We start from the raw sequence: 27,727 nt of genomic DNA, 5'->3' as shown, positions 1-27,727 counted from the left end.
GTAGTAATCCAAAGAGAAGTCTGTCTCTAGTCAAATGGGGCCTTATATTAAGAAGAGAGAAATCCAAAATAAGAACCTTCATCATCGGCTTTCTTTTTAATACATATATATATATATATATATATATATATATATATATATATATATATATATATATATAATATAACTACTTCATTTACTCACACAAATTTAATATACGAAAGTATAGATTTATGCGTAAACTTTAAGTATTTACTTCAAAAGTGCTCAATACGTAGGTAGAGCTAGTTAGTAATTTATAAAAATATATATGGCGATTAAGCTACACTGAATATTCTGCGTTTCATCCACTGTAGGTTTCGTCAGGCTTATGCGCGAATTTTGTGGTTGCTTCTTGTTTTTATATATGTTGAGGATTTCTAGTTAGCCAATCAGCTTTCTAGTATCCACCGTGCCCCCTCCTATCAGCCAATGGGCATGCATTTTATCGAACAAAGGATCTGTTTTCGATCTACAGACTCGAGATTTGACATTAGGGGTATTGCGATTTGGGAAAATTTTTTTGATCCGTTTTTGACCAGAAATGTGGCTGTCAAGTTGTCAAAGTTCAACGATTTGACCTTTGAAAACTCTACCAAACTTCTCCGCCAATTTGGGGTCTAAACATTTGAAATTTTAGATATAGATTCTTTGGACATGCATCAAACTTTATAATTTTATTTGAACCCAAAATAAATGTTAAGGGGTCAACATTGGGGTCAAATTTAAAAAAAAAATGACGTTTGCGACTCTAACAAATTACTCAGCCAATTTCTGGTGTAAACATTTGAAATTTTACATAAAGAGGATTCAGAGATAGGGCAAGCTTTTTAATCGGTTTAGGTCGAATATTTGAACTGCCAAGGGATCAAAGTTCAAAAGATTTGACTTTTGCGGTGTCTAGCAAACTATTCAGCTTATTTGAGGTCTAAACATTTGAAATTTATACATAACGGGTATTCAGACATGCGACAAGTGTTTTAATCAGTTTTCGGGCGAAAATTTGGTTGATAAAAGATCAAAGTTGAAAGAATTGACCTTTGCAGATTCTACCAAATACCTCCGCCAATTTTCGGTCAAAAGACTTGAAATTTTAGATGTAGGTAACTTGGACATGGGTAAAACTTTTTCTATTTTGATTTGTGACTAAAATAATGAATGTTAAGGGGTCAAAATTGAGGTAAAAGTTAAAAAAAACATTACCTCTGCGTTGTCTACGAAATTAGTCAGACAAATTTTGGTCTAAACATTTGAAATTTTACATAAAGCGTATTCACACATAGGGCAAGTTATGAACAGTACATAGGACCCGAGCAAAGCCGGGCTGAAATGCTAGTATATATATATATATATATATATATATATATATATATATATATATATATGTTTTGTAGAAAAAGAAATCCCATACATGCTTAAAGAAAAATAATAATATAGAAGGCATCATCCCATACTTTTTAATTTATTGCTTCAAATGTATTACCTTATTAAAGTAGCATACAAAAACAAAAATAAATAAAAATAAAAGATAAAATAAATAAATAAAAAAAAATTATGGTGTGCATATATAGAGTTCCGGTTCCGGTTAAAGACAGATGAGAGTCGGCTGAAGAGAGCCTGAGGCGGACATTAAGAGCAGTCCTCAACTACCGGGCTTGAAACCGTCGGTACCGACTACCGATATAAATGTAAATTCCTGTATATATTATAATATATATATATATATATATATATATATATATATATATATATATATATATATATATATATATATGGGAAGACACGGGAAACGGATGTATTTAGAACGCTTCTTGCTCTATGTGAAAATATCCCCTCCCAAAAAATAAATAAAAATAGGTGAAGAAACTTAAGCGAAATTGGAGGCTTCAAGTTTGTGCTCGTGAAAATGCCATCATTTGTCAGGCATAATTTTTCGCTTCTAAATATCTCGCATAGTTTAGTAAATATTTTTATGTGCATTATAAAATTTTTATTGAAATATTCGCATAATTTTGTTTTCCTTAGAAACATCCGTTTCTCGTGACTCACCCTGTATATAAATATATACTATCAGAGGCGTCCGATTATGTCTGGTCGTAAAATACGCTTAATATAATATTTAAACTTTTTTAAGATTTCATATTTATATATATGTATAGTGTCAACTCTGTACCGATTATTATATATATATATTGTATCCAATATACAGTCGTGATATTAAAAGAAAAACATATGACTTGAATGCAATTAGCTAGAATCCAAACCGAAAACACAACTCTTGGTAATAAGGACTTCTTGGTGTAATTATTTATTAGAAGATTCAGGCAAACAAGTAAGGATGCCTGGACGACCACAGAGTTTTAATATATATATATATATATATATATATATATATATATATATATATATATCTGTGGCAATATATTTTCTTATAATATATGCCAATCCTTATTTAAGAAGCTCAATGTAATTACAGAGCAATATAAATGACAAAAGACAATATTCCAAAATTTATGATGATGACTATCTTAAAATTTATTCCTTTAGTTCAGTTGACAATAAAATTCAAATGGCGTAATGGAAACATAAGGTATTTACAGCTTCTCTTCAAATTTTCGGTTTAATCATTTCAAAACGCACTTTATTTCCTTTTGACTGATTGATTGTTGCTATTTCTTCTGATGCGTTAAGGGCACAATAGATTCACTGATTGATATAATAATTAACTGATTGATTTTGCGCTACGAAACAGATACTGTCAAGAATCGTAAATGTCAACTTAATTAAAGGAATAAATTATAAGATGGTCAACATCATGAATTTTGGAATATAGACTTTTGTCATTTATTCACTATATATATATATACATATATATATATATATATATATATATATATACACGAGCAAACAGTTAATAAAACATGTTAAAAACACTTAAAAAAAGAGTTAAAAACATATTTAATCTGAAAAGGAAACACTAGATAAGTGGATAGTCCTTAATCCGCGGAGTTTCGAAGAAATACTTTCCTTCTCATCAGATGGTAGGAATTAGCAAAATGCGGGATCGGATTTTGCATGAAAAAGTATTTAATGAAACAACAAGTAAGTCAAAGATCTTACTTGAAAACAAAAAAAGTGAAGCAGAGGGAATATAGTCAAGAAAAAGGTGATTACATATATATATAAATGATAGGAAGTATATATTATAAATTTCAAGATGTTGATCATCTTACCGTTTATTTATTAAGGCATGTTAAAATGTTCAATTCTTGACAGGATCTGTTTCGTAGCGCAGAATCATTTATGTAATTATTATGTCAACTTTTGAATTTCTTCTACCCTATTTAATAAATATTGACATAATAATTACATGAATGATTCTGCGCTACGAAACAGATCCTATCAAGAATTGAACATTTTAACATGCTGAAAGAAATAAACGGAAAGACGGACAATTTCTGCAAATTTGAAATATAGACCTTTTGTCATTTATTTGTATATGCTGTGTAGTTACATCGAGCTTCATAAATTAAAGGATTGGTATAAATAAAAGGTGAAATATAATTGAATAACCATATTTCCCCCCCACACACACACACATATATATATATATATATGTATATATATACAGAGAGAGAGAGAGAGAGAGAGAGAGAGAGAGAGAGAGAGAGAGAGAGAGAGAGACAGAGTGAGAGAGAGAGTGAGAGAGAGATAGAGAGACAGAGACAGAGATATAGAGTGAATGAGTGAGAGAGTGATATATAGATCCTCAACCAGGATCGCTAAACATTCATTCTTAAAAATGATTTATTTTTCTCTATATTACTTATAAGGACAAAATTTATTATGTAAATACTACTACTACTACTACTAAATATGGAGAGAGAGAGAGAGAGAGAGAGAGAGAGAGAGAGAGAGAGATGTAGGTCCACACCCAAGACCGTTCATGAATAATTAAAAATAATAATGTCTAATTATTCTGGAAACTGTATTGACCATCATTATAAACAGAATAATGTCCGTTCTGCCTGAAATCATAACAACTCAGTGCTTACAATATTATATGGAATCATAATAACTCAGTGCGGGGCAATATTACATAAATATACATGTATTTCTGTGTATATACGCAGCTTTTTATAGTTGAAGCTGTCTTGAACAGGGTTTTGAATGAATTCAGATTACAAAACAATCGTAACACTTACCTTGTTAGACTTTTGCTTGCATATTAATATGTGTTAGATAAGAGAAAGAAGAAAAGAAAAAAATAACTAAAAAAAAAAATTACAAAAGTATGAATTATCGCTTCACATTGTATATCTTTCGTTTCTTTTCGTTTTTTTTTGTATCTACACAAATATGGACAGTTTCCCAGCAGATAACAGTTCACACAACCGTTTCATAGTTTCACCTTCAACCAAAAGGGGATAAAACAAAACAAACAACGATTATCTCAGTATGACATTCAATCGGGCGTTTCGTGTTCGTATTATTGTAGTTCCACTTCTTCCCGCCAACATGCTTGTATATAACACGAGATTTGACCTTCCTAAATAAGTCTTAGTCACTGAAAAGTTACCTCACGACAAAGATCCAAGTAAGCAAGATATGACGTCTCGATAACGACGTCTCGATAACGAATGAGATCTTTTTACAAAAAAACCCAGAAAACAAACAAAAAAACAAAAGCAAAAACAAAAGCAAGGCATTTCGATGCTAAATACTTCCCAAAAGAAGAAGAAGAAGAAGAAGAAGAAGAAGAAGAAGAAGAAGAAGAAAAAGAAACAGAAGAAGAAGAAGAAGAAGAAGAAGAAGAAGAAGAAGAAAGCCATTTTTATATTTTCAATATTTAATTTAAACATTCTTAAGCCGGATTTTTGTTTCTATATCTTTATATTTGAACTAGCAGATAACCCGGCATTGCTCGGTCGTAAAATACGTTTAAATGTGATATTTTCATTAATGTAGAGATCGTATTTATTATTACATTAGTCTGGGTACCGGCGTTGTCCGGGTGTTTGCAGGTGTGTGTTAGGCAAAATAATAATAAAAAAAGTGTAGTATGTAGTAGGCAAGCAGGCTCGAACCCGTGACGCGAAGGCGGTAAAAAAAAGAAAACAAACAAACTATCTTACCGATGCCCTCACCGTGGTTGTGGCGTCACGGGCGGTCGAAATAACGCCTTTTATCCGACGCCCTGGAAGCGAGGGTTGAATGACTTACAAAAATTGTCAGCGAGAAAACCCGACCTTCCCTGTACAAAAGTGCCCAGTTGAGGGTGAAGGAATTAATGTTTTTAGCGAATTTTTCGATAGTTGTTGTGCGAAGGGTCGAGCTTTAAAATGATACCAATCTCGTGAAAATCCGTCGCCCCTGTCGAAAGTTTTAGGCAGACATAGAAACATAGATACATACATTTAAATAGATTTTTATTCTTTATATTATAGACTTTTTTTTATATTATAGACTTTTATATATATAGATTATATGGAACCCAATATATAGTAATGATTTAAAAATGTAAATAACAAAATAACTCGTGCGCTACCACCAAGAATCGAAACCAAAACGTTTTTTTTTTATTGCATTTTCACCCCAAACAAGGCACATTGCTACTTTGTTGTAGGGGGCTACTATCAGGTACATAAGCATCAGTGGTACTGTGTAGGGAGTTGGGCAGTAAGATGTCGGTTCACGGTACACTTGAACTTCTGCATGTCAGTACAGCAGGGATCCGGAAGAGAATTCCAAAGTTTAGCAGTTCTGGGGAAGAAACTACCGGAGTAGAAGGCTTTCTTAAATCTAGGGATCTCTATTGTGAAGGGGTGGGATTTTGCTGCTTGTCGGGTTTGTCGGGGGTAGTCACGTCGAAGGGGCACAAGTGCTTGCAGTTCGTCAGAGCATTCACCGTTAAACTACTTGTAATACAGGCAGAGGGATGCAACATTTCGTCGATGGGGCAGAGGCTGAAGTTTAGATGACAGTTCAGGACCTATCAGATTGGCGACTCTCTTTTGAACCTTGTCTAGGAGCGAGAAACTAGTAGCAGATGCACCAACCCAAATATGACAACAATACTCCATACATGGGCGAATGGTGGCCTTATAGAGGTGTGGGATACTTTCGGGCGTTAATAGCTTTCTAGAGAACCCACCTTTTTCGCTGCGGTCCTGGCAATGTTCTCAATGTAATTGTTCAAACTCATGTTTCCTGTGAACGTTAGGCCGGGGAGTTTAAAAGATGTACTTTCATATAAAGAGTCATTGGCCATTGCTATTGGTGGTAGGGAAGGCTTCTTGTAATTATTGAAGGAAACAAGGTTAATTTTGGCAGCATTGAATGTGACCATCCATTTTTGTCCCCATTCCACTACAGATCAGAGGTCATCCTCTAGTGCTCCTGCCATTTCCTTACATATGTGTTCATTTGTTTTCCTGTCGTATTTGTTATAGACCGTGGTGTCGTCAGCATATATACCCATCTCACAGACAATTTTGTCAGGGAGGTTATTTATGAATATAAGGAATAACAGAGGTCCAAGGATAGACCCCTGAGGCACTCCCACATTTATATCATATTGTTTAGATGTACGACCGCCAAGGACAACCTGTATTTTTCTCGTATCTAAGAAAGATTTAATTATGTTATGTATTCTTCCAGTGATACCGTATGATCTGATTTTCTTGAGAAAACCCTCATACCATACCCTGTCAAAAGCCTTAGATATACCTAGAGCTACCGCTCTACCCTCCCCCGCTTTGTCCAGTGAATGGTATATACGTTCTGAGATTACAGTTAGAGTGTCTGCTGTGGAACGGGCTTGCCTAAATCCATATTGTTGGTCAGTAAGAAGTTTAGCATCTGTAAGGTGATGGACTAGAGCATGGTTAATTATGGTCTCAAACATTTTGGCGAAAAGTGGGAGGAGGCCAATGGGGCGATAATTTACTGGGTCAGTTCTTTCGCCAGAATTCTTGAAAACTGGTACTACAGAAGCAGTTTTCCAGCAGGCAGGGAAACAAGATTCATTAAAGCATTTGTTGTAAAGTTTGGAGCGAACTGAAGCTACTTCGGCGGAGCACTTTTTTAATAGCACAGCCGGGATGAAATCAGGTCCACATGCTTTTGCAGTGTCAAGATTTCTTATGATAGCATGCACCTGAGAAGGGGTGATTTTCAGATCGTCTAGTGTGGCGTCTGTCCGCAAAGGAAAGCCAGGGAGGGGGTGGTTTGCAGGGTCCAGTGTAGAGTTGGAGTCAAACCGACTGGCAAGCATGTTAGCCTTCTCAGTTGCAGAGCAAGCAACCTCATGAATATTAAATAGCGGGGGAATTGTTGATTGCCCATTATTTACTACACTGTTGTAGATTTTCCAGAAGTCACAAGTTCCTACTTTTTGTGCTTCGATGAGTTGTTTAGTGGTTTCAGTAGATTCTCTCTTAGCTGTCGCTATTTCTTTCTTACAGTTATTTTTGGCTTCTATATATGTCTGTCTGTTTGATCTGGACTTGTGTCGGTTAAATCTGCGGTATGCTTGCTGCCTTTGCGCTATGACAGCTGCACAAGTAGAAGTAAACCATTGAGGATAGTGGAGCTTGCTATAGAATTTGCGCGTGCTTCAGTTGCCGTTTTGAACCATTCAGTGGTCTCATTTGCGCAATGTTCAGCAGGAAGTGAAAAAATATTTTGCCATGGAGCGTCCTTGATGAGATCCCTGGTGACTTCCCTTTTTATAATATCTCGTTGTTTTGAGCAGTGGCTCTCCAATTTTGGCTCTAGAGTTTAGGGCGATTTCAACCATTACCACTGCATGATCGGCGTTCCCTAGAGGGTTGTGAGCATTCGTTACACAGTCATCAGGAACTGTGGTCAGAAACAGATTTAGAAGTGATGCGTGTTGTTCTTGCTGGTCTGGGAAACGGGATATCTGCTGTGGAACGAGCTTGCCTAAACGTAACCATCTGTAATAGGGAATGAGATATAGAGAAGTTATGTGTTGTGGTACCAGCTGCGTCTGTGTAAGTAGAAAATCCAAACCAGTTGCTGTGGTGGACATTGAAGTCAGCAAATACATGTACTCGTGCGCTAGTGTCGATGGAAAGTGCTGTATCTATGCTGCCAGAGACTTTGTTTATTAAGGTACAGTCCTGGGTCAAGGGAGAACGATAGAGAAAATAAAAGTAGCTAATGTTATGTTGCATGTTAAGGCTAAAGTACATAAAGGCTTGATCGTCCGATTCTAGTTTAGTAAAGAGGAGGGTGTTTCGAATGTAGACTCCAAGCCTATACATATGTCTGTCAGAGTCCTTACGGCAGAGTGGGATATCCGGGCATGTTAAAGTGCTAAGATATCCGAGGTGTTTGTGAGGAGAAATGCTTCAACATCATTTAAATTAGTTCTAAGCCCACGGATGCTCGTAAATGCAAGCCTCAAGGGAGAATGCAGGTTGGTTTTGTTTGAGTTTTGGCCTGGTTTTAGCGTAATTTTTTAATGTACTGTCATTTTTATTTTTAAGAGTTTCAATTTAGGTAAGGGGTGCTGAGCAAGTGGTTATGCAGAATAGCAGACATGCAACACAAGCAGACCATCAGCTGTCCCTCCATCTACTAGTATTGTGGCCTCAGGATAGCCCACCGGGGATGAGTGCAGCGCCCCTTTCCATGCGCTACATAGCACTACAAACATCCCGATATTATACAACTGTTGATTGAGCATCCGCTGTAAGTGCTACCAAAGAGTTAGGGCTTCTTTACTACCAGTCGTAAACAGCAGCCAGGAACTGTTTATCTGGTACCCTCAATCCATTAGATGATGGTCAACCCAATCTGCTTGGACTGGCATTACGACATTCAAACACTCCCAACTGTCCAGTTTAAGGGATGGAATGTGTCGGGAGTGGGGAAACAGCGTTCATTGCCCTAGTCAGGAAACAAGATCGACCACCGAATATTTCTGTCGACTCCCTGTGATTCGACCTCTACGCCTGGCTAATAGACAAAGAAGGAGTATGGGAGCCGGGCGAGACAATGCCTATCTACTTCTTAAGCAGTTTAGGTTTGCAGACCGGTAATTTGTTTGAGTCACCAGCTCTAGGAAAGTTGTCATCCAAGACTGGAGAGGCCTTCATCCCCTTAGGTTTAGCTTCAGAGTTTTCCTTCTCCTAGACGGATGACCTGGGAAGATCTACGAGTCCATCAGTACCGAGAGGATTTGCCCCGCGTCTGGGTCCTAACCCACGTATTTCTGCGACCCCGCATGGGTGGTTAGTGTTTATACTGGGTTAGTTTATAAAGGTTATATATCTACTGAGAAATTATACTCCTCAAAGAGATTACGGGACATTGCTATTTCATTGTTTGTTACTGGAGGAGGAGGTGAGTAAGAGTTCATGCAATGGACGCAGCTATATTTGCAAACAGGTTTGTTGGAAGGAGTTAATATGGCTTAATGTTTTTTATCCTTTAAATTTATAATTGAGGAAAGAAAAATAAATAAATAAATAAAATTTTCTTCCTTTTTATTTTCATGTTGGCTTAGGAATAGGATAATGCGTAACAGAATGCCTTGCTATTACGAATTACCTAAAATTGTTGTACAAGCTCTGGATATTTTAGATGGCAGAAGGATTAATATGTATATTCAATAGATACAAGTGACGTCATTTTTGATAAGTGCAATACAGTACAGGTATACGTATCGATTCAGTTTTTGTATTTAACATTGCAAAGCTAAGGAAGAGACAGCTATTGCTATGTAATATAGATATCTGTAAATCTAAATACAGACCGTAATTAGTAAGTATCTAACTGGTTAAGAACATACAAGTGCATGCCTTAGGGGTAGAATTGTACAGATGTTTAGTGATCATGACTTCCAATCGGTCAGCATGCGAAGGTTAAGGGCTGAAAGCTGAGGACCTCCATCCAAGTCGTGTGTAATGTATGAGTGTTAGTGGAAGCTTGGGGAGTAGAGCAGATTGTTAGTTTTCAGGAGAGGGTTAAACTTACATAATAGAGTAGAATTAATTATTAAAATTTTGAGTGTCGAGTAAAGTTTAGATAGAGAAGAATTAAAAAATGTTTTTTTAAATATAACATGCAAATCAGACATAGGCAGTCGTCTTGGAGGTAAAGTATATATTGGATATACATAGCAATCCAGCAGGGGTGTTTGCACCGTAATGAGAAAAAAACTATTAGTGTATGGTGCGTCGGGATTTATAGTAAAATACAGTCAGTTTGGTCAGGCTCAGTAAAAATCCTAGCGACGTAACTAAGGTCACTGTGCATTTAAGTTACAAATATAATTGAAAGTAAAACGATGTTCGGTGATTTGATATTGCTAGCAAGGAAGTAACATTGTCAATACAAGCGAGCTTATAGTAATAGTAGTCATTAAGTATACTACTTAAATAAAGTCCCAGCTTCTTCTAATATAGGAGAGAATAATTCCCGGTTTGTGGAATATTCTGGAATTTATTTTGACAGGCCTTTTTTTATCGCTAGTTTACTTGAATATAGCACGGGTGAGCAGTGTTTTGCCCTTTCGAATGGGGGGGGGGTACGAATTTCATCTTAGGATGTTTCCAAGACAAGAAAAATAAACACACAAATAAATATACATAAATAAAACAATAGAAAAACAAAATTATAACGAGGCAACATAATATACATTTGTTAGGAGTTAAGATGAATTTTTAAAAGATTAGTACTTAACGCTTGTTTTAGGTACAGTGATTCTGGCGTACGTTTTGCTTGGCCGAGTGATAATATGGCCATGTCTTTTAGATGTGGAAGAGAATTTCAGTTTCCAGTTAGTTTGTTCACGTGTGCCTATCTATATTTATAGAGGAATAGTCGTTATGTTCATGTGTGTAAATATAATTAATTTATGTAGTTTAGCTTACGATTTACTTTTTCCTTTGATGTTAATGCCTGAGCTATGAAGACACGTTTGTTTCAAAGATAACAATGAAAACATAAATCAATAGCTATTACGTAACGGATACATATTCGTAATGCAGTCGTTCGACCTTCACCTGACAAATGTCACCTTCAAACTTTTTTTTACACTTTTTCACCGATTTTCCTCGGCTAAAACCAACATATAAAGTTTCGCATCGGTTCGATTACTGTATATATGAAGTTTCATGTCTGTAGACCAAAAACTGACAGAGGAGATTGGTAAACAAATTTTTAAAACAAATATATATACTCATACATAAATATATATAGAAAGAGGTTGGTGTTTACTATAAACTTTTTACGCAAATATTACGCAAGTATAAATCATGTAGAATATTTGCATAAATATAATGATACGTAATAGTTAACTAAAGATGATCATCCTATAAGAAAACCGAAAAACTAATAGAGAATTTATTACAGTTAATGCGTAAAAGAATATGGAAATTAGCTCGATTTTTTGCAGATGAATGCAATTCCACGACCACGACATATATATATAACAAAGTTGTATTTTCTTTTTGAATTAATAGAAAAAAAAGGATTTTCAATATGAATATCAATACACAAAGCCCCCTAAATATATAGAAGTTTTGATAATGCTGGCTGTTCTCTTTTCATGAGAAATATTTAGCTTCGAAATTCCATGACCTAAATAGAGTTTTCTTTTTTTTTCACTTCTTCATTTCTTTTTTATTGATCTGATGATATAATAAAGTTCTATGTAATCGATAATCGGAGAAATCCAATCATAGACGGAAGAGTGCAATTTTGACAAAGCTTACACTTTTACACTGCCTAACATCATAAGTGCATCTGAGAATTTTATCATTGCACAAGCAGAATGGCCTGACGTATAAAATCAACAGCAGGTTCTTTGATAATATAGAGACGCATTAAAGATGGATGTTTTTGTTTAGAGCACAATCAAATCATGATACTTGACTTTTTCATTTTAAATTTTAATTTAAGCCATTGTATAAAAATAAATTTATAAAATCAACAGTAGGTTTGAAGTGCATGTAGACGACAATATATAAGTCACTGTAGAGAGATATGTGAAACTTCCTCCTGGTGCACTGCGATGGGGATCCGACTAGAGTAAATTATCAATTTATTTGATTGAAAAAATAACTCACCCCCATCTCTCGAATTACATTAGCGAAACATTATTAGTATCAAAATATTATTATTAATCTCAAATTCACTCAGCTGAAGTTATTTTTCCTTATGTTGATTTGAGTCACCAACGAAACTAATGGAACCAGCTAGGCAACCGGGAATTACCCGGGATTGCTACACATAATAAAAAAAAACTCTAACTCAGCTCTATTTTAACCATTATTGATATAGATTTCACTGATTTCGACGACAATAAATGTATTAGAAGTGTGAAACATTCTTTGATCCTCATTCTATCCCGAGCAATGTCAGGTGCCCCTGCCAGTAACAAAGTATAGAAACACGGAAAGTATATGTATTCTTTTAGTTTGATTTAAAAATCGATGTCATAATTGTACGCTCAGGCAATATCATGTATATACGTATGTTAGCACTTTACGCCTAGTGTTTTTTTTTTTGAAAACGAGATCGCCCGTTCAGAAAATAATTATTGGTGATTCATCAGATATCTCTAAAGCCCACAATTCCGATTTTTAACCATTTTAAAATAAAATGTTCCAAACTCGAATTCTATCGCATCGTCTAATAAAAGGAAAATTTTAAATAAATACATTTTTAAAACTGATGTTTGTTTGATTGATTAATCCATTACAAGAAAGCACCTTACACAGCACAAGTGTATTTGCGAATTTTTATTACCACACAAGCCGAAAGGCACGACATATAAAATCAACAGTAGGTTCTTTGATATGACAGGGGCGCGTTCGAAATAAAGGTTTATGTTTAAAGCACAACTGAAGCATGATACTTGACTTTTGAATTTTAAACTTTAATTTTATTTTATCAATTTTTATAAAATCAACAGTAGGCTCTCTTCAGTACAATGTAGACTAGAATGTATTGTTGACTAAGTCAGTACCGGAAGGCATGTAAAGCTTTCTTCCGGTGCACCGCGATGGGTCCCCGACTAGAGCAGGCAATCTATTGATTTGATTGAAAATGGACAATTCCCCGATTTTGATGACAATAAAAATACGGGAACGTGTTCATAATTCAATCCAGAGCAACGTCGCGTTTCCTGCTAGTACAGGATATTTATGGCTAAAAATATTAGACGGATGAAGATAATTGATATTTGTTTTATTTTAAAAATAATATTTAACAGGCAATGAAATTATTTTTACGGGAGAAGAAAGGATTATTATTTTCTTAATAGTATTGAGTCTGAGTTAATATTTTCAAAAGGATTATCATTATTAACAGTGAATCATAGAGATTGATATGGAACTCTTGCATCAAATCTCTTGTCACGATCGCTGGAAAAAATGATTCGATCACCCTACCGCTCCATAAGGTGTCTCACTGCCGTTGCAATCCTCTATCTGTATAAGAGCCAGATATGTCCTAAAATGGAATATTGTTACCACATTTGGACAGGAGCTGCTCGGCGCGCCCTATCCTGCTTTGATGGAGTTCAAAACAGACTTCGTAATCTGGTAAGCGATACCCTTTTCTCTTCTCTGCAACTTCTTTCCCAAAGAGATGTTGCGAGCCTGTCTCTGCTCTATCATTATTTTCATGATAAGTGCTCGACTGAACTCCAATCTATGGTCTCTCCTAGCCAAACTTACATAAATAACACTCAGCTAGCTACAATCACTATATATGACTTCCCACACTCCCTATCTATGCATAAATCTAAACGCAGATTTCTTGAACAAAGCTTTTTTCCCAGAATTGCCCGCATGTGGGACACTGTTCCGCTAGCGTGCTTCTCGGTTGAGTACAACATAGTAGCCTTCAAATTCAATGTAAACAAATTCTTGTTTAGATGTCCCCATAAATAATCAAATTTTACCCAGTTTACACTATTAACGATTACTAAACTATCACCTTACATTCATCTCCACAGGTTCCGCTAGTCGGTAAAAGCATATTTAACAAGCTGGCTCTACATGAAGCTGTTTGATATCAGATAAATCGAGCAGATGCAGAAATCGATCAATTGAGATCGAACATAGATTTTAGATTGTATTATGTGACGTGTGTGGTCGTACAGATTGTCAGGTGAAATTATCATCGATATCAACTGAATAAGAAGTGAAAAAATAATGACAAACACATTCTTTTATTTTATTGTTTCTGAATTTTTGAGGTGACGATCAATAATTTCTATTATTTCTTATTAAATTTTTTTTTACTCACGTTCATTTCTAACAAGACATATCGCCACTTGGACATAAGAGTTACTGTTTGGGGCCATGCCTAGGAAATATTAACAAGATGTTGGTTTACATTACATTTAAACTTCTGCATATCAGTAAAGTTAGGGAAGCAGGTAGCAGGAAAGGAATTCCAAAGCCTATTTGTTCGAGGGAAGAAACTATTAGAGTAGAAAGCTTTATGGCATTTAGAGACCTCAACAATGAAGCGGCTTTGTCGGGGACATGTATGTCGAAGGGGGCACAAGTACAAACAGTTCATTAGAGAACATTCCATTAAAATACTTGTAAAACAGGCACATGGATGCAACATTGCGGCGATGGGACAGGGGCTGGAGCTTAGTTGATAAAGTGGGACGTATTAGATTGAAGTCCCTTCAAGACGAGATTACAATTTTACATTTAGGCGTGATATACCGACAAAATTGCTCTATCAAACCGAAGCATGCCAGCCTAACAAAAAAAATATTTTAAAAACTTAAGCGCGACAAATCAACAAACCTTATGCAAGCTTAACCGTGACAGACTACCGAACGTGCTGTTACAAACCTATTAGCGGAACGGATGAACCAACTGACAGCGTCAAGATGCTTGATTGTATCTAAGATGCATCCATTTAGTTTGCGTGTTTAGCGACGGAAATGCAATCTCAAATTAAAGCGTGTCCAAAGGACCAACCGACTTTCGAAGTCTTTCAAAAGACGCATGTAATAAAATAATTAATCGCACGGAATAGAACCAAAAAATTGCTCTATCAAACCGAAGCATGCCAGCCTAACAAAAAAAATATTTTAAAAACTTAAGCGCGACAAATCAACAAACCTTATGCAAGCTTAACCGTGACAGACTACCGAACGTGCTGTTACAAACCTATTAGCGGAACGGATGAACCAACTGACAGCGTCAAGATGCTTGATTGTATCTAAGATGCATCCATTTAGTTTGCGTGTTTAGCGACGGAAATGCAATCTCAAATTAAAGCGTGTCCAAAGGACCAACCGACTTTCGAAGTCTTTCAAAAGACGCATGTAATAAAATAATTAATCGCACGGAATAGAACCAAGAGGGAGAGTCTAGTGGCAGTGCACCAGTTCAGATGTGGCAACAATACTCCATGCAAGGGCGATTGGTGGCTTTATAGAGGTACATGATACTTTGGATTATTCGGGCTACCGTTTGCTTCTTGAGTATTATTCTCACAACGTTTCGGCAAATGTAACCTCAGACCTTCTTTGGGCATACATTGTCAAACTCTAGAATCCTTCTATCAAACACGTGATTCTGTACGATATTTGAAACGGAATCGTTTATTTTATCCAAGGAGGTAGCAGGTTCTCGTTCTATCAGCCATGAAGTCTTAAGCAATTCATGATTGTATTACATAATGTATGAAGTACTAGGTACAATTCAGTTATAAGTGAAAATTTTATGTGAATTAAAAGTACAATCCTCAGTGCAGGCGATACTAAGAATACACTTGCGAATTACCTATTACTCGGTTATAGCTGACGATAGGAGGGCATGCTATCATCGTCGTTTAAATAAACGGTTCCGTTCGAAATTCCGTGCAGATTCCCAAGTTCTACAAAATACGAGGAAAAAAGGTCGAAAACATTGAAAAAATAACAATCAAGATGAGAACAGTAATCCGAATAATCCAAATAATAATATAAACTAGTCTACCCGTCGGCTTTTAAAGGGTAAGATGAAAAATGATCAAAATAAAACGTGATTTTGAGGTTATATTGTCTCTTGTCTTGAGAAAACATTTTTTAAATAATTAATGAAAAAAAAAAAAAGAATTAGGAAGCCTCCAGAGTAATACTGCATGCACTAATTAAAATTAAGAAGGCCCTACTAAAAGCGCTACTAAAACCAAGTGTCTACCCCTCTCCTTGTAGAGAAAATATATTTAAGTAATGCAAAACATAGTCAAAATCCATAGGAACGCTACTAAAAGTAGTAAATATGGTTATAAATATGATTATATATATTGTATATTTATATTTAAATCAGTTTTTTTTAACTCAACGGGGTTAAATTACATTTATTTGTTAGTAAAACATGTTAAAATAAGTTAAAACATGTTAAAATAAGTTAAAATAAAAAATATTGTTGACCTTGTGTATGCTTTGAATAGCAGCAGTGGCATTTAATATCAGACTTAAGACAGGCCATGAAATCGGTAAGCAGACGAATCGTTTGAAACCGGAAGTCACAAACCAGATGGACGTTTTAAACGCCTAAGCAAGCAAGCTGATCTGAATTTTATAATTATATAGATATTAGATAGTACGGCACGGAAACAGGTTGTCATGTTTAGATAGCGTTTGCAATTATGTAGACCAAAAATTAGAAAAGATAAAGAGGAAGAGAGCACGTAAAAAGAAGAGAGAGAGAGAGAGAGAGAGAGAGAGAGAGAGAGAGAGAGAGAAGAGGAGATTAAATAGAAAGACAAAACCTTCAAACTGTTTGCCACATTATAGCTTTCTATCTCCCTTATGTCACGTGGTTCCATTAAGCCAATCAACGCTCAGTATATCTCGTCGTTTTATTTGTTACTAGTACTCTCCCCTTTGCAACCACCTTCTCCAGTGTCCTTTATGAACATAATTATGATCGTTTGTACCAATTACCAAGGCTAATGTTAAAAATAATATCTATTTTCCGTTTCAGTCGAAGGTTAACACCGTGTGTGTTTATCTAAAGTTCGACTTCAAATGGGGTATTTACATCAGTCAATAAAACCGCACGTTTTAATTTCGAGCATTTAATAGAATTATCTCGACAAGTTAAAAAAAAAAACTAAAAAAAAACTTTGCAATATAACCTTTTTGTTGATGTGTCACCAACATGTCCTCGAACAGCAATAAAACGAAAACTGTTGTACATTGATTACTGAAACCTGGTGGACAATTCAGTTATAGACTGAAGTTTATTTGTACCAAATACGCTTGCATCGCAGAAATGCGTATCTTATTAGTGATTTTTTCGGCTTATGGACCAAGATTCTCAATGGAATTATAAGTCAATGGAATGATCAAACATTCCTTAGCAATATACACCTTCTTCTGCTATATCAGTAAATAATTCAATTCTTGTCTTAAAACTTTACAGACTATGTCAATTTAGCTTTTACGCGCAGATCATCATATAATGACTAGATCACTCTGACTAACGTTAAAAACATTTAATGAAACAAATGTTTAAAATTCAACAACATCTCTCGCGGTTAATGGTAGCCGAATGGATGTGCTTCTTGCTAATGAAGCCAGAGATGACTTCTGTCGCCAGGTTCAAATCTATCGACTGATGTTAATCGTGACATCCTGCTATGAAGATTCCATAAAGGATGAAGCAGGTATTTGATAATTATTATAGTAAATAATTATGTCAGCCCCTTTAAGAAACTTGTTTCTTATCGTTGAGCACTTTCAGTTGAATTAAAAAAAAATCGGTCGGTTTAGCTCTTACGCGCAGAACGTTATAATGAAATAAATGTTTAAAATTCAACAACATCTCTCCGGGTTAATGGTAGCCGAATGGATAGTGCCCTTGCTAATGGAGCCAGAGATGGCTTCTGTCGCCAGATTAGTAAAAACCTGATAGAGTGCTCAATACTATTGCAGAGCAAATATGTGTTTTAGTTTTTTATTACCGTTTTATCTGTCGAATAACGAACTGTTCTGTAAAGTCTGAGGAGGCTACATAACGGTCAAAAAACAGTCGCGTAGCTGAAACAAAATGTAACCAAACAGAAAAAAAACGGTAATAAAAATTATACGTATATATATATATATGTATATATATATATATATATATATATATATATATATATATATATATATGTTCATTTTTGAGTAAACTGTCTTCGCACAGTTTAGATAGTGATTCAAAGAAGGGCTTTACAGTTGGTTGTACAGTCTGCAGATTTTTTGGGTTAATCGAATTTAGATGAAAATCGAGAAGGAAGAAGTTTACCTCTCTCTTCTTTTAGGAGGAACAAAAGATTTGGAGTGTCCGTTAATTTCAAGGTGGGTATTGATGCTTCCATATTTGTCATTCTCGGAATTCGAAAAATGCTATCCTTGATTTCCTGTGTCTCTTTTGCACATTGCAAAATAAAAACGAGATAAATAGTTATTTGCAGGGATAAATTTTCATTGTAGATAAGTCGAGGCATCCAGTGAAAAATGAGGTCGCGTCTTTACAGAGATGTTTAAAGCTGATGGGAAAATAGGCCAAACGAGTTGAGTAAGGGTGGGATCTAGATGTTGTGCTAGAGTGGGGAAGAAAGGCAATGGACGTTAAAGTTTAGTTCTGGTTTAGTTAGGGGAGGGGGAATAGATTCTAAGTTTTTAAGGTTGTTTTTGATGAGGATGGATGTGTTTTGTAATAGCCGTGATATGTTTTTATTAATCTAATTAAAAATATTTCTGGTTTCAGTGTGCTAAAACTATTCTTAATTATTGTATAAGTTTATAAGAAGATGGCAATTAACGTGTTCTATTTTTAAGCGGGTGTTAAATTCTATATGGGGAAGATACCTAGATTATATTTTCCTGTGTAAGGAGATGCGTTCCTGTTGTATTTTTGTTGCATTGATGTTCTAAAATTACATTAAAATAACAATTTTCTATTGTGCGAAGTTTCTTTTTGCCTTCTCAATTTGAAGCTAATTTTTTAAATTGACGTGAATACAAAGATACTTCAATTAAAAGTCAAATATGAACAGGTATTATTACAGAGGAATAAAAGGTGAACCAAATGAGGTATAGTTTTTTTTAAGGTACCATTCAATTTAGCTTACATTTGTGGGAACATGATGAGAATTAGCAGCGAACCGGATGTTAACGTATCCACCATGAGAGATAAAATGAAAAATCGTCTTTTGCACATGGCTTCACGTATCGCTTCCGCTTGGGAAGAAAAAATAAGATAACCACAAAATAGTTATCGACCAATGGCAGAGCTCCGCGCCTAAAATAAACACCTCAAATATCACAGTCACTGAGAGCCGGTTTGCCACTATAAAACGAGGGATTTTAGGGAACCAGAGGAGAGAGGAGGAAAAAGAAGACGAAGGCGCCGGGCTGCTAGCTGCTGATGAAAGAAGTCACCCGCTTTCCAGTTACAAGCCAGGACACGCATCACCGACAGCAGGATGACCGGTCTACCCCTACCATATCCATCGTCCAAGAGATAAGTTACGTTTACGAACATTCATTCCTTGCCAATTCATACATACCTACAAACATTTTACGAACCTTCATTCCTTGTAAATTCATACATACCTACAAACGTTTTACGAACATTCATTCCTTGTTAAATCGTACATACCTGCAAACATTCTACGAAATTTTCACCGTAATACAAGCTGTCAAATATCTCAATCGGACAATCCATTCTTCGTTAAATCACATTCCATCCTACGAACACTTTGCCTCTTCTAATACAAACTGTTAGTAGTAAATAAAATCGGTTCTCAACCTTCAATATTCGTCTGTCTTTAATTATATGGAGTCAGAATCTACATACTTTCAACGTTGCTCATTTCATGTATTCTTTGTTGTGACCTCTATGGCGTCCTTCCTACCCCTAATCCTTTCATAAAAACCGAGGCCATACATTTGCAGTAGTAGTGATCGTGTGAGTGTGTGTGCACAACTCCCCATTGCCAAAGAAATATATCAATCCGTTTTAGGCTATTTCTATCAAAGAAAATTTCACATTCAATTTTATGCGTCATTTCTATATATATAGCAATTTTCAAACGAAATCTGCACTGAATAAGTAAATTCATTTGCATATTACATTAGAGAAAATCTATTTTTACAATTCATTCGATCATCTTAATTATTTGCTTTAACAGAATCAGTTTAATAGTACTATTTAGAAATATTATTTAAAAATTATTTATTTAGTTTATTTTTAATTCCGTTTATATTTGATTTAATTTATGTTTTATCATTAAAATCTGAAAAGAATTACGATTAAAAACGGAAGTCTTATATTAAACTATAAGTTATTTCCCTTTAAGCTAATACTTCAGGTTTTTTGTTTGAAAATAAGGGCTACTTTTTTATTTGCAATTGATTTACACAAATCACAGGTATCTTTTTAAAAATCGTAACCACTTAAAACTTTGTTTTTCTATTTTTTAAAGAAGCGTATTTACAATAACATGTCAATGTATTTTTTATGAAATAAAATCTATGCGGCGTTATTGGAGATTGTATCTTTGATAGAGCAAGTATGGTACAAGGCCGCGTTGCCCAGGTGGAGAAACATTAATATATTTTATTTGGAAAGGTATATGGCAGGTGTATTCAAACGCAACTTCATAACACTTTTTTATATGGTCCGGGCAAGACCAGGTAGCCTGCTATATATATATATATCAGGGTTGAAGTAACCAATAAAGTTTTAACGAGGTTAATGCAAAAGTGCGCAATACCGAAGTAGGGTAAGATATACTTTTTATTTGTTTTACATAAGCATATGTCGATACACATTCGAGAGCATGTTTCGATCAGCATATTACAAGTAACTAAAGACCTTTTAAGGTAATATTACTTATACAAAATTTCAGTTAGTAACCTAACTGAACTTTTTTTATAAGCAATGTTACCTGAAGTGGTCGCTAGTGACTTATAACTTGCTGACTCATAAGCGTGGCGCATGTAGGGGAGGGAATTCGACTGTTCAAGGCCCAGGAAAGCTAATTAATACCAGTAATTAAGTTATCGCTAAAAGTAACAATAAAAATATTACTATATATATATATATATATATATATATATATATATATATATATATAAGTTGTATTCAACCAAACAAAACACACTAACACTGAGACGCAAAGGTCAACTGTGAATAAGGAGCCAGGTTTATATAATTATCTTAAATGCATCCAGTTGTGCAGCAAAGTGTTGGTTCACATTACATTTCAACTTCTGCATGATGGTGAAGTCGGGGAAAAAGGTAGCAGAGAGAAAAGGTCACAGATTCAAGGAAAGAAGTTATTACATTAGAATGCCTTCATACATTTTAAGATAATCAATCGATATTTTTACAAGTACTGACCAAAGACAGATTTTCAGTGGCGAATGTATCTATGGATGCGTGTGTCTATGGATGCGTGTGTGTATGTGTGTGTGTGTGTGTGTGTGTGTATGTGAACGATAGAGAGAGAGAGAGAGGAAGAGAAAGAGAGAGGTAAAGTGTGTGTCTATGTGTGTTTGTATGTATGTGTGCGCGTGTGTGTGTGAAAGAGAGAGAGAGAGAGAGAGAGAGAGAGAGAAATGGTAGAGATAGATTAAGCCTCCGAGTGTGTATGTGGGTGTGAGAAAGAGAGATAAAGGAAGAGAACGAGAAAGAGAGAGAAAGAGAGAAAAAAGAGAAAGAAAGAAAAAAGAAAAAGATAAAAAAAGAAAGAGAGAAGAAATACGGAGTAAGATTCCAAACGCTAAAAATCCAACTTGGTAAATTGTCAATTTTTGTCAAGATTTTCAAGAAAAATAATTAATAAAAACCTCTGATTATTTTACGTTAAATCTATATATCTATAAAAGCGAAATTGTCTGTGCGTCTGTGTGTGTACATTTCCCTACCAAACTACTGTGTCAATATTCAGTCTACAGACTCGAAATTTGACATAAGGGTATTGAGATTTCGAAAAATCTTTTGAATCGGTTTTCGGCAAGCAAAATTATTTTTAACTTTATACATATACTCATAAATATTACTAAAGTAAATTATTTTAATTAACTTCACGTAATCATTACTATATATATATATATATATATATATATATATATATATATATATAATTTTGGAGTACTATTTACCTTAATAAGTAAAAAATTAAAATTATAGCAGCCGATAGTGGTATAGATTATTTTACTGGTAGTTATATTAGATTGAAGTTTACCATTGCGTATATCAGGTAATCACTACACCCTTTTGATTTCATTACTATATATATATATATATATATATATATATATATATATATATATATATATATATATATATATATACTAGCTGTACCCTGCCATGCGTTGCTGTGGCTTAAATTGGCGCAATGGAAAAAGTTTCAAAATGAGCAAATGCATGTTTCTTATGGGTTCAATTTCCCATATCGTCTGGGTACACAGTTTTTGTTGTTCCATTTTCTTAGCTGATATAGAGATTTTCTGGTTTGGTGACTCTTGAACATGTAACATAAATTGTCCATGTGAAAAAACAGTCAGTGTGTAACTGTAAGCCACACAATTATAAAGTTGTTTCCTGAGCTTTGTTGATGGTTATTGCAAACGACAATAAAATTGGAAAGTGCAGTTTCCTAAAGTGTAATGATGTATCCGATGGAATCATAGGAATGCGTGGAATGAAGATATATTCACCTGTGAAAGGTTCTGTTAAGATTGTTGTTTCTATGATATTGTTTGTTAATTTTTTTTACTGAAAGCCATGTGCCATTGCAAAGCTTGGATTGGTTTATATTTCACAACATGATAATTAGTATGCCAATTTTCAATTGTAGTACATACGGTGGCATCCCTGGCAAATCCAGCTGTTGGATAATTAACCCTTTTATCTGCTTCCACAACAGCGTCGATGGATTTGTATTTGACTACCTCACTTGAAATTTTACGTTGAATAATAGCGTTAAGTTCATGGACGTCTTTGTATTAAGCTGCAAGAATCGCTCATTCACTCAGTCAAGGGGAATTCTTATAATTGTAATATCTGCAAAAAACCTTTTAAACCAAATCTTATTTTGCTGTAATAAAATTACAGAAGTTAAGAGTCTAAGAATTTCGCTCTTAACTCGGATCAGCTGGCACTTTTCCGTACCCAATTTCCCACAAGTGATGCAAAAATTTATGTGCAGATCGAGCAGTCTGCAACTGGACACGCATATTTTGAGTTAAGTTTAATGCCTTTACATGGCACTAAAAAGTAGAGTATTTGAGGCAAGCATTTATTCCATCTGCTGGTGTTGATTGAGGAATTGCAGGTAACATTTGTCTGAAATCTCCTGCAGGCAATATTACTGCATTCCCAAATGGTCTGACGTTGCCAAGCAAATCTTGCAAGGATCGGCCAAGAGCCTCAAGTGAGTTTTTGCGTACCATTGTGCATTCATCTCAAACAATAAGTTTGCATTTCTTCAATATTTTTCCCCATACTTTATGTTTTGGAGATGTCGAACGTGAGATTTTTGAAAAATTGAATGTTTAATAGTAGTTTCAAAGTAGAATAAATAGTTCTTCTACTTGATAGCAAAGTCGCAGGTATTTCTCATGCAGCAAGGACTAAAGCCATGTCAATTTGTCACCGAATGGCTGCCAAAATCAATTTAATTAGAAAGGTTTTACCAGTTAATCCTGGTGCTGTTCAAGGTAGTAGTAATTTCCAAATAACTTCTAATCTCAGAGTAAATAAATTAGGTGACTAAAATAGGATTTATCCATGTTTTGACAATGCCTTATTCACTGTAATTAATTTAGAAGACTAAAATAGGATGAGAGATTAGATATGGACAGATAGAGAGGAAGATATATAGATAGAAAACAGAAAGTGAGAGAAAAATAGAGAAAGAGAAGGAGATAGAGAGAGAGGGATTGAGAGATAGAGAGAGGGGGAGAGTTAGAGAGGGAGCGAGACAGAGGAAAGGAGAGAAGGGAAGAGAGATAGAGGGAGTTAGAGAGAGAAAGAAGTTCAAAGAGAGATGGAGAGGGTGATATAGAAAGAAAGATAGATTGAGAGAGAGAGAGAGAGAGAGAGAGAGAGGGGGAGAAGGAGAGATGGGCGGAGAGAGATATTAAGAGAGGAAGAGACAGACAGAGAGAGTGAGAGAGAGAAAGAGAGAGAGAGAAAGAGAGAGAGGGAGAGAAACAGAAGGTGAACTACACTTCACCGCTTTTTCCCTCGAACAGTAGAGGAGAAATCCTTCAAGCCTGAGGCAATTTTTATTTTTGTTACTATCCAGAGTACCCTTTTTTCAGGAGCTAGATTTTCCACACATTAGAAACCTTCCGGGTTATCTGTATTTTTACCTAACAATTTAATAAACAAAAAGATATTGTAAAACTTGAATTTAACGTGAAAATACCATTGTAAAAAATAGCACGATAATATAAGTGCATAAGCGTCATTTTATTTTAAATATTTATTTTCCAAAGGACTGTTTGAATAAATTCACAATTAATTATTTTCCCAGCGTTTGGCTAGGCTTAACGCTAGGATAAGTAAAGTAAAATTTTAAATGTAAAAACATCAACAGAAAAAGACAGCCCCCCCCCCCACCACAAAAAAACTACCGTTCATTTGTATTTCTTATTAAATATTTGTGGAAAATGACATTTTTTTGTCAAATAAATAAATTTTAAGCAATTTTTGCAATAAATAATAGCAACTTCGTTAATTTTTACGCCTTGCCCCAGCGTATTATTGTTGCGTTGTGTGCACTCAGTCTATATAACTGCGTGGACAAATGGTCGCCGGACAAGTTTACCGACGAGTGTATATTTGGAATGACAACTAAAAGACTCGACTGTTTACAAAAGAATTCGAGTTTATTTTAAACAATCTTCCTTTACCTTTGGTGTCGGTTGTCACTGACTCCACTAGCGAGGAGAGAGAGGCGTTGAGAGAGTAGGTGGCGTGGCGGGGGTTGTGACAGAGGACAGACTTGTTTCTCACCGCGTCGGCCGCTACTCTTGTTTGTAAAACCAAAACATCTTTGTTTATATTGGTATCGGTCACGTTTCTCTAGCCCCAGCTGCGAATGTCAGCTGCATTCCGATCTGGTCATAAAATATTTGTTGATTAATTCAAAGCATAATTGTCCCAATAATCCACAACCGTCGTTTTCGATTGTAGGCCAATTTCCTTTTGTTTGTTTGGCCTTAAAACAATTATGTGTGTCACTAGCTCAGGTGACGCTCGTGTCCAACATTCCATGTTGGCATGGTTGAAACGTGACCCTCACATCACGTTCTTGGCTTGCCTCTCCGATTTCTTCACAGCCTGTCCCCTTATTATACAACATTATAAACACTCCAACCTCCCCATCTTAAAAACGGCTTTCAGAATACCCTCCCCTAACCTCACCATGTTAAGAATGGCTTTCAAGGTTTGGCGGGGTGGGGGGTAGGGATTTAATCCGAAAGCCGTTTTTAAAATGGGGAGGTTAGGGTGTTTATATTACGCTGGGGCAAGTCGTAACAATTTAACAGCAACTTTCTTATTTTTTATAGTTTAGAAGAGGTGAAACAAATTTTTGCGTATTTTTTTCAAGTATTTCTATAAACAATGCCGTGAAAGATACTAAACAATTAAAACGTAAACAAATGAATTTAAAATTAAAAATTTGGGAACATAAACAAATGAATTTTAATTTAATTTTTTTTAATATATATATATATATATATATATATATATATATATATATATATATATATATATATATATGTGTGTGTGTGTGTGTGTGTGTGCTGCATATGCTGCATATATATATATATATATATATATATAATTTTTAAAATATAATTATTCACTGGCACGTGTTTCGTCGTCTACGACTCATCGTAGACGACGAAACACGTGTCAGTGGATAATTACATTTTAAAAATAATATATATATATATATATATATATATATATATATATATATATATATATATATATATATATCGCTCGGTTCCGTACCGTACTCGAATGTAAACAAAACACATATAACTCTCGCTCTACCGCTGTTTTTGTCCTATCTATCTATCTATCTATCTATCTATCTATCTATCTATCTATCTATCTATCTATCTATCGCTATGTTCAGTACCGTGCTCGAATGTAAACAAAACAGATATAACTCTTGCTCTGTCGCTGTCTTTGTCTCAGTCTCTTTCCACCCTCTCTCTTTCTCTTTCTCTCTTTCTTTCTGTAAACACATTTAGAGAAACAGCGAAAGCGAGCGAGAGAGAGAGAGAGAGAGAGAGAGAGAGAGAGGGAAAGAAAGAGATAAGGAGAGAGAGCGAGAGGAAGAGATAAGCAATAATCTCTGAGCGGCTAAGTAATCGCTGAATGTAATATTAAACGCTGGCGTCGTGTTCGGTAGACGCCATATTGGATTACTTCCTGCACGTTCGTTTAAGTTTATAGAATTGTAATTTGGAATAAGGGACCGGTACACTCTAAACCAATGAGAATAGCAGGAATGTTTTAAGGGAGAATTTATTATTTTTCGAATCGGCGAACGGGAATTTAATGTTTGTACTATGAGTTTATGAATCAGTTACGAAGGGTGTAACCACAGTATCCGTACCATGTGTATAAATTACCTGCGATGTTTACGGGGATCAGTAGGAGGACTTTAGTAAAAGAGGGAAAATCGGAAATATTTCCTCTGTAGGTTAATGTGATAGCGCTGGTGTAACTCTTGGGATGCAACCTAGGATTTTATTTAAACATCTGCATGTGTCTGAAAAATCTTTATAAAGTTATATAAAAGAGTAGCTAATAGTCTAGACATAATAAATTTGTATGTAGCATATGTTGTTGCAAACCTACGGTATTTTGATCCAGAGGGTATTTTCTGCAATCAAATTATTATATAGAATAGATTAAATAACGTAATAATTACTATTATTGAAAACATTATTTTTAATATAATTATTACTATTACTGACATAAATTATTGTAAATGAAATTCACGTAATTATTATTATTACTGAAATAAAGTATTTTTAATAAAATACATGCAATCATTACTATTATTGATAAAATTAAGTAAAATGAAATTCATATAATCATTACTATTCCTAAAATAAATGATTTCTTGTGAAATACAGTAACCATTACTATTGCTGAAATAAATTACTTATGAAATGCAGTAATTATTACTATTGCTGACATCCTTTATTCACAATAAAATTCCTTACTATTATTGAGATCAATTATTTGAAATAAAATAGATGTAATCATTACTATTACTGAAATAAATTATTTTTAATAAAATACATGCAATCATTACTATGACGGACATAATATATTTTCAATGAAATAACGTAAACATTACTATTATTTATTTTTATATATACAGATAATTATTATTAATCTTGGCAAATTATTCATAAGGAAATACAGTTATCATTATTACTGACATATAATTATTTTTAATGAAATACATATATTTATTGCTATTACTGAAATAAATTATTATAAATGAAATACATATAATCAACACTATAATTGACATCAATTATTTGAAATTAAATTAATGTCATTATTATTATTATTATTATTATTATTATTATTATTATTATTATTATTATTATTATTATTACTGAAATAAGTTATTCTACTAAAATACATGATTTCATTACTATGAC

General features: G+C 34.5%; 1 protein-coding gene across 3 annotated transcripts in view; it reads right to left on the bottom strand.

The window, feature by feature from the left end:
- Window positions 1-27,727, bottom strand: part of LOC145277962 (monocarboxylate transporter 9-like) — a 153,340-nt gene that overhangs the window by 79,452 nt on the left and 46,161 nt on the right. The window contains exon 1 of one of the 3 annotated variants that reach the window (XM_080130086.1): window positions 4,224-4,547. The exons of the other annotated variants lie outside the window; for them this stretch is intronic. The gene's annotated coding sequence lies outside the window, so the exon portion shown is untranslated. Of the gene's footprint in view, window positions 1-4,223; window positions 4,548-27,727 lie in introns of those variants that run through there. 3 annotated transcript variants of the gene reach the window in all.

This window comes from Euprymna scolopes, chromosome 6 (assembly GCF_053919585.1).
Source record: "Euprymna scolopes isolate OS-2025 chromosome 6, ASM5391958v1, whole genome shotgun sequence".
Taxonomy (NCBI): domain Eukaryota; kingdom Metazoa; phylum Mollusca; class Cephalopoda; order Sepiida; family Sepiolidae; genus Euprymna; species Euprymna scolopes.
The sequence above is the reverse complement of the archived record's forward strand: the minus strand, read 5'-3'. Positions and strand labels throughout refer to the sequence as shown.